The following is a 7,383-nucleotide window of genomic DNA, read 5'->3' as shown; positions in this document are numbered from 1 at the left end:
AGTTCCTTCTGATCCGGGAAGGAAAGGTCTGGGTAGAGTTAGTAAAGAAAGCTGTCTTACTTTTCTGGGTTTCAAAGGATGTCACACCCCACGCAGCTGGAGGAGGAAAAAAGACCTAAGGACTCCTAACATACAACTTTCTAATTTCAAAGCCATCCTCATGCAGATGCCAGAAACCAAGGTCTACAGTGCTGATAAAGGATTTATTTTTTTCCCTCTATATCCAGACTACTAGCTACAATTATTTTGAAGGCAAACAACTCTCCAGTGGTCAAATAACAAAACTAATGTCTAGAAATATTCTGACAAGAAGAATTGCTCATCTAAGTTTGTTGGCTGATCTTCTGCTGGCGTCCTAAGACAGTTTTGAACCCATGTTACATATTTTAAACTGACATACTGTGCACGGGTGCAGACCGCAGGCACAGACAGGAGGGGACAGAATGGCACTGTTGGAAGACACATGGCTGAACAGGTGTGGATCCCTGGTGGACCAGACACACACTGGGCACGCAGGCAATCTGACCACATGGAGGCATGGAGGGAGGGCATTGGGTGTGCAAAGACCCTGCAGAGGGTACCCTCCTGATGTCAGCCTGCCTGTCTCTCTTTCTCTGAAGAAATAAAATAAACTTTAAAAAATGTTCTGCATTGTGCCAGCAGGTGGTGTGGAGGTTAAGGAGGCTGGATCCCGCACAGCCAACTGCACTGTTCAAGTCCTGCACGTGCCGACTTGAGAAAAACCCTGGGCATGTGTAGGTGCGAGCCCAAGCTCCCAAGAAGAGAGTGGAGGGGAAGGGACTGTGGCATGGTCATCTGCCTGAGGGAGGTGTCTTCTCGCTTTCTCTCTCCCTCTCTTGTGAGTGCGTGCGCTGTATAGCACAATAAAATATGAATACACACACACACACACACACACACACACATAAAATGCATTAAAACAGTGGATTATGTTGGGTATTTATGAAACAGATCTGTCAATGAATCTACCGATGTTAGGAACTATATCATAAATTAACATGTTCACTATTTCAATCCATCGAACCAGTAAGGTCCTGTAGAGCCTAGTTCTACAGATGATTCAATGACTTATCATTTTAAGGTTCTAATCAGGCTAACGATGCTTTCCTTCTGGATTGGACCCTTCCTCCCCAAATGCGGTAACCTTTAAAAAGCACTCAGGTTCACAAACATGAACTCTTTTTCTTTTTTTTTTTTTATTGACAGAGAGAGACAGAGAGGGAGGGAGGGAGAGAAAAAGAAAGAGAGAGAGAGAGAGAAAGCACCTCTTGAGCCAGCAGGTGGCAAGGTAGTTAAGGCACTGGATCCTACCTGCTTAACTCTGTCCGTGGTTTGAGTTCCAGAACTGGCTGCTTGAAAAGCACGCTGGGCAAATGTAAATGCATACCCCAAATCCTGAGCCAGGTATGGAGGAGAAGGGATTGTGGCATGGCCATTTCCCCCACCAGGGCTGGTTTCTCACTTGCCCTCTCTCTCTCTGTCTCTCTCCTGTGAGTGCATGTACCCTATGGTGAGAATCTAAATATGTATGTGTGCGTGTATGTGTGAATGAAAGTACCTCTGAACGGAACACGGTCACACTATAATCCCTTCCCTTCTGCATTTCTCCATCCCGTAAGGATTTGGGGCACATATGCACAAGTACCTGGTGTGTATCTGAAGCCACTAGGGCATCTCTCACTTTTTTTTTTTTTTAAGAGAGAATTTCTTTGCTATAGGCTGAGTGCACTTGCTGGAAATATAGAGTGACAGAAAGCAAGAAATCAATGCCAGGGCGGTGGGGGGAATGGCCACACCATAATCCTTTCTCCTCCACTATCCTCTTAGGATTTTGGGCACACACACATTACACGCCAGACATAAGTTTTAAGCCACTGGGTCCAGGACTTGAACCATGGTCAATTATGTGGGAATCCAACAACATAACCACTATGCCATTTGCTGGCCCCCAGTATTAACTCTTAAAGACACTTTTAAAAGTTCTTCATTACTGAAAAATCTCGTATTTCATGCTGGTTAATTCAAGAGTTTCATAGTAGCAGGAAGAAATTGCCATGAAATGATAGCTGAAGAATTACACTGTTTCAAAGTCACCAATAGGATTTATTTAGTAACAGTATACCTTATCACTACAAATGCTCTGAACCCATCTCACCAGATACATCTGCTTTTCCCACTGTCGTTTTTACCGCATAAATCAAAACAGAACTCATTAGTGTAAACTCATTAAGGTAAGCCAAACCTCAACTGTGAGGATCTCAGCATTTCTGAAAACAGCGATGTAAAGACATCCAAAGTTAATGTCACTTAATTAAAAATATATCGTTTGCTTTGGACAACTTTTACTAACCCTAGTCCTTATTATGTGGACGAGTGAGATTAAGATAATTTAGGTCTGACGAGTCCCAGGGTGCAGCAGAGCAGAGAGACCTTCTGAGTCAGATGCGGCACAAACCCAGCAGACCCACCACCACTAATGACCACTGGGAATGGTGATTCTAATTTGCAGTAGGATTTTAAGGAAACTGGTGTAAATAAAAGTGAATCCTATAATGAAGAGGGGGAGGGAATTTAGTTCTACAAATCTTTTAAATTTAGTTATTTTGCAGATGAAGCAGATAAGGCATTGCCATAACACTTTTATTTTTAAAAACAAATAAATGCAATATATCGATGGAGAAAAGGCTGCCTCAGCTAATTAAAATCTAAAGCACCTTGAGATAAAGTAAAGATCAACCTGTTTCTGAAATACAAACGGCACGACCAGCTGCAGGCCGCACTGCGAGGGTGGGCTCAGTCACTGTACTGCACTTGCCCGGTGCTGCCTCCTGGCTTGGTGACGAAGCACGCACTTTACTATCCTGTTTCCAAAGCGGGAATGCGTGCGCTCAGACACGCGTGACCCTCCTACACTGCACGCGTCTGTATGAGATCTCAGCTGAGAGACAACGGGGCTGCATCCGGAACACACGCTACTTGCTTCAGGGCTCGAGAAGAGCTGACAATCAAGAGCTGCATGTGTGTGTCACAGACCCCACGATGAAATCAGAGCACTGCGTCTCCTGGCTGGGCTCTCGGGTTGTGAGGGTGCGTTCAGCGAGGCCAGGACTCCCCCTGTGCCACTGTCCAGCCAGATCACTTCCCTCCCCTTTCCTCTTTTTCAGCTTGTCCTCTTCCTCCTCTTCCTCTTCCTCCTCCTCCTCCTCTTCTCCTTCTCTCTCTCTCTCTCTCTCCACACACACACACACACCCATCGTCTTTCTTCTCTCTCCACCTCCCCATTCCCAAGTTTTGGAAACCCTAAAGGAGCTTACCTTCCTCTGCTTTCCTGTGAAGTCACCTCCTCACGTCCACATTTTCCCCTCCCCTTCATGAGTACAGGCCAACTAAACGGGCGTTCCCTTCTTCCCCATGTTTCATTTGCTCATCGGTACGTTAGAATCTAGTCTCCAGCCTCCACATTCTAGGGTACAGCTTCAGCCAAACTGCCTCAGTGACAGAATGTCCTAAGTCACAGGTCTAGCCAGGCTCTCGTCTGCACGAGTTCTGTAAGTACCACCTTCTTGGAGTGACCTCCTCTGGCAGTAACAATCTGGTCTTCTGTCCTCCTGGGGGCTTCCCAGTTCCCTAAGAGGAGATTAGTAGGGCTTCCTCAGTACTCTTGAGTTGGGAAATGGCGTGTATCCCAGATCATGGGCACACCACTGCCTGAGGACCCCACAGATCTATCCTGGGCACTGACCTTTAATTCCTAACCTTCATGCCTACAGCACTCGGCTCCATGAACTGAGATTCCACATGGTTCAAAGCAGTCATCGTCTCATCCTCTAGCTAAAGTTTTAGAGAGTTAGCCTGACAAATACATAAAGAGGTAAGGAAGAACACCCAAGAAGCTTCTTACTCACACCCTGGGACCATACCGTGTTGCAGAAATGAGATTATTACCAGACACGCAGGACAGCAAGTCAGTGAAAGCGACCGTTGCAGTTTGCAAACTTTCCTTGAGAGCCTGACAAGGAGGTCCTCAGCCATAGCTTGACTGCAACCACTCCTAACATGCTGAAGGGACGCCTCATTAACTCCTCTGCAATGCAAACACTTCCCATGTCCAGAGGGAGGACGGGTACATTTGCCCTTTCTGAAAAGCAACGTACTGCGTTCAGTGGGAAGATGTCAGAGAGCTGTGCAAATACGAAGAGCACACCTGAGGTGAAAAGATAAGAGTACATGGGGCCATACCCAGAAAATTGTGGAAATATGCTTATTTTGGGTAGCCTTTTTACATACACATATTTTTCCTTTGGAAAGGAACTTTTTTACTCCTATGTCAAGTTAGTAAAGTTAGAAATGCCAGTAGAGCTGTATTTTAATAATGGTTTATAGCAATAATTGATTAAATGGCAGCAAAAATTGATTAAAGAGCAAAAAAGTTAAAACATGGAAAACTCTTCTGTGACCATACTCCTAAACCAAATCTAGACGGAGAGGACTCTGGATGAATAAAGATTTGCACTGCACAGAGTTTGAAATTCAGAGCTGCACTTAAAGTGAGGCCAAGGGGTAAGGAGGACAATGTTTTAAGTATTTATGAATATCCTGCTTAGTTTCCGACAGGAAACATCCATGAAGACTTCCGGTAGTAGTGAAAGGAACAGGCATTAGCTGTGGATTTCCTTACTGTGAACTGGACAGTATTCTAAACACCTAAATGGAAGCCAAACCTGGGAGGCTGGGTGGTGCTGACCCACGCGGCAGGCTCTGGGTTTCGATCTGAACACCTTCCTGAACATGGCAGTCCCACACGCACCCATGACTCAGGGCTGGCTGAGGTGGGGAGGACGCAGCCTGGACTCCGTCGGGGGAGGGGAGGGCTTTCTCCTCTTGCTCTCTTTCTCTCTGAATCTCTTGCTCACGGAAAAAAGAAATGAACAAACTAAAAAACCAAAACCAAAAGCATTACTGTAAATAAACACAGAAAATAAAAGGTAACCAAAACTAAAAAACAAAAAAGTAATTCACCTGTCCTCTCTGGAAGGTTCCTCAGGTGATAATAGAACAAATATAATGCCGCTCTAGAGCGTAAGCAAGTACCTCTGAAAATCCAGCATGCTAAGGTCCTTGGTATGGAGAGCATTCGGTGCTGTAACATACAAAGTGTATTTTCTTCCTTTACTGAATTTTTTAAATTGCCGGAGGCGACATGCACTTGCATGTAGAGAGGGAGAAAGTGAGACAGCACTTCTCACAGGAAATGGGAACACCAGAATCCCTTCTCCTTTTTTCTTGCTCCTTTAGAAATCTGGGGCACACACACAGGGTGTGTGTTTCTCTAAGTGCCAGGTCTGGGTCTCAAACTGCAACGGTCGGCCATGTGGCATCCAGTCCCTTAACTACCATGCCACAGGCTGGCCCTTAAGTACATTTTCTGTATTTGTAATAAAATGGATAGGAAATCTTACAAAGGATTAGGTCCATCTGGTGAAGCCAGGCTCCAAGAGGTAACTATACCTACTGAGAAAAGAAGTTAAACCTGGGGTTGCGGGGGGGCATATATTACTACAGTTTATGGTGTTGGGAATATATTGGGAAATGTAGCTAATATATAAACTGTTTTACGGCTTCTATACATGTCTTAGAATGAGTATATGACAGATCATGTGAGATCAGTAGATTTAAATCTTCAGCCTAGGAAAAAGGTAGGATAACAAAATCTATATGGCTGCTTATGCATTCGATCTTTATTCAACATCTCCTACTGCTCACTAACTGCCACACACTGTGCTCGGTATTAGGCAGGCCCACTCCTCCCAGACCAATAAACACAAGCAATGGGTAAGTGGGGTCACAGAGGGTGGTGGATGGTGTGGAAATTCAGGGGAGATGCATCTACCCCAGTAGGTCTGCTGTTGACTGTGCGAGAGACTCAATTAGAGTTAACTTTGCAAAAACGCCAAAGGACTGGCTTCCTCACAAAAGAACAGTGCATTCTACAATAACCAAAAACAATCACTAAAGCTCTACTTTCTGTCTGCCTCTTCCCCATTCTCTTTGCAAACTGGCTTCCATCAAAATCATTTTCACCATCAGTCAGTTCAAGGCTGAGCAAGCGAAGGCTTCACACCTCGCCCTCCTTTGCGCGGGACCGGCCAGCATAGGCTCTGTCTACGACTGACCCAGAATAATCACTAGGAAAGCTCACTTGGAATAGGCCATTAGAGGGCTGAACTCACGCACATGTGATGTCTGGGCAAATAAAGCAATGTCAACAGCAGAGTGCCAGTAGTGAGTCCTCGCTCAGCGGGAACTGACTTCCCAGACGTGCACACTGGCGAGCTGGTGCTTCCTAGTGAGACCAGTGAGAAATGCTCTGAGCACCCAGTCTACCTTGCTGAAAAATGCTTGGCATAATAACAGGCAAAGTATTCCTGGAACTCTCTTCACAAGGGTCTTTCAGAGGTTTGGACATATTCCTAAAACAGGGAAGTCTTAAAATACAGTGGCTAATTCCTGATTAAAAATAAAAACAGAAATAATGCATCTGATGTTATCCGATGTGATGCCAAGTCAATGGTTGGAGTTTTCAACGCTGTTAGTGACAAAGCATTCTTTACCGAAACTTTAATCCTTGGCACTACGTAAAAAAACCAGAGAAAGACATTCTGAAAAAATAAGATACCCTCTAACTCAAACATCCCATCATTATTAGCTCATACTTGAAAAAGCTAAAACATGTAGGCTCATTGGGAAAATAGAAGCAACACAGTCACAAAGAAACTGTGGGTTATTTATTTTGTGGGTGTGATCAGTAAGGTTTTCAGGATGACCTCACAAGTGTTTAGAAGTAGTAAATTTGTGATGTGTTTAAGTTGCATAAAATCATGCTTGTCTCCTGTTTTCTACCCAGCAATGGCAATGGGCCTAATTTATACAAGAATTACTTAGGAGTAAGTGTTTTGAAATGCATTGTGTGATTAAGTGATTTGGCTTCAGGAATGCAATGTTGTTGCCACAGGGTTGTTCACTTCAACCTAATGCCCCCTAGAGCACAGATCCAATTAAGAAGCAAGGCAGGGAGGCAGATATTAGACCTTGTATTCCGTATTACACAGCGCTTCTAGGGGACTGAATACCACCACCTCCTGTCTGCAGGCACTGGCTGGACTCACTGCGGCCCTGTGACGCCGGAGAAGTGAATGATGGCGATGAATGGAGTTAAAACAAAGCACGTAGGGAAAAACTACAGCCAGAGAAACGTATGGTTAATTGTATGGTGCTCCATCAAATAAAGGCCTAATTAAAGTTAAAACTCAGTTTTCTCAAAGGAATACAAAGGATGCTGGTCTGGTCTATGGATTATTCCTG

General features: G+C 44.6%; 1 pseudogene; it reads right to left on the bottom strand.

Moving 5' to 3' along the window:
- Window positions 1-3,837, bottom strand: part of LOC102468974 (retinitis pigmentosa 9 protein homolog) — a 32,861-nt pseudogene extending 29,024 nt beyond the window's left edge.
- Between the last annotated feature and the right edge of the window lie 3,546 nt (window positions 3,838-7,383).

Source organism: Tupaia chinensis, unplaced genomic scaffold, assembly GCF_000334495.1.
Source record: "Tupaia chinensis unplaced genomic scaffold, TupChi_1.0 Scaffold000155_1, whole genome shotgun sequence".
Lineage (NCBI taxonomy): Eukaryota > Metazoa > Chordata > Mammalia > Scandentia > Tupaiidae > Tupaia > Tupaia belangeri.
This window is presented reverse-complemented; position numbering and strand designations above follow the sequence as displayed.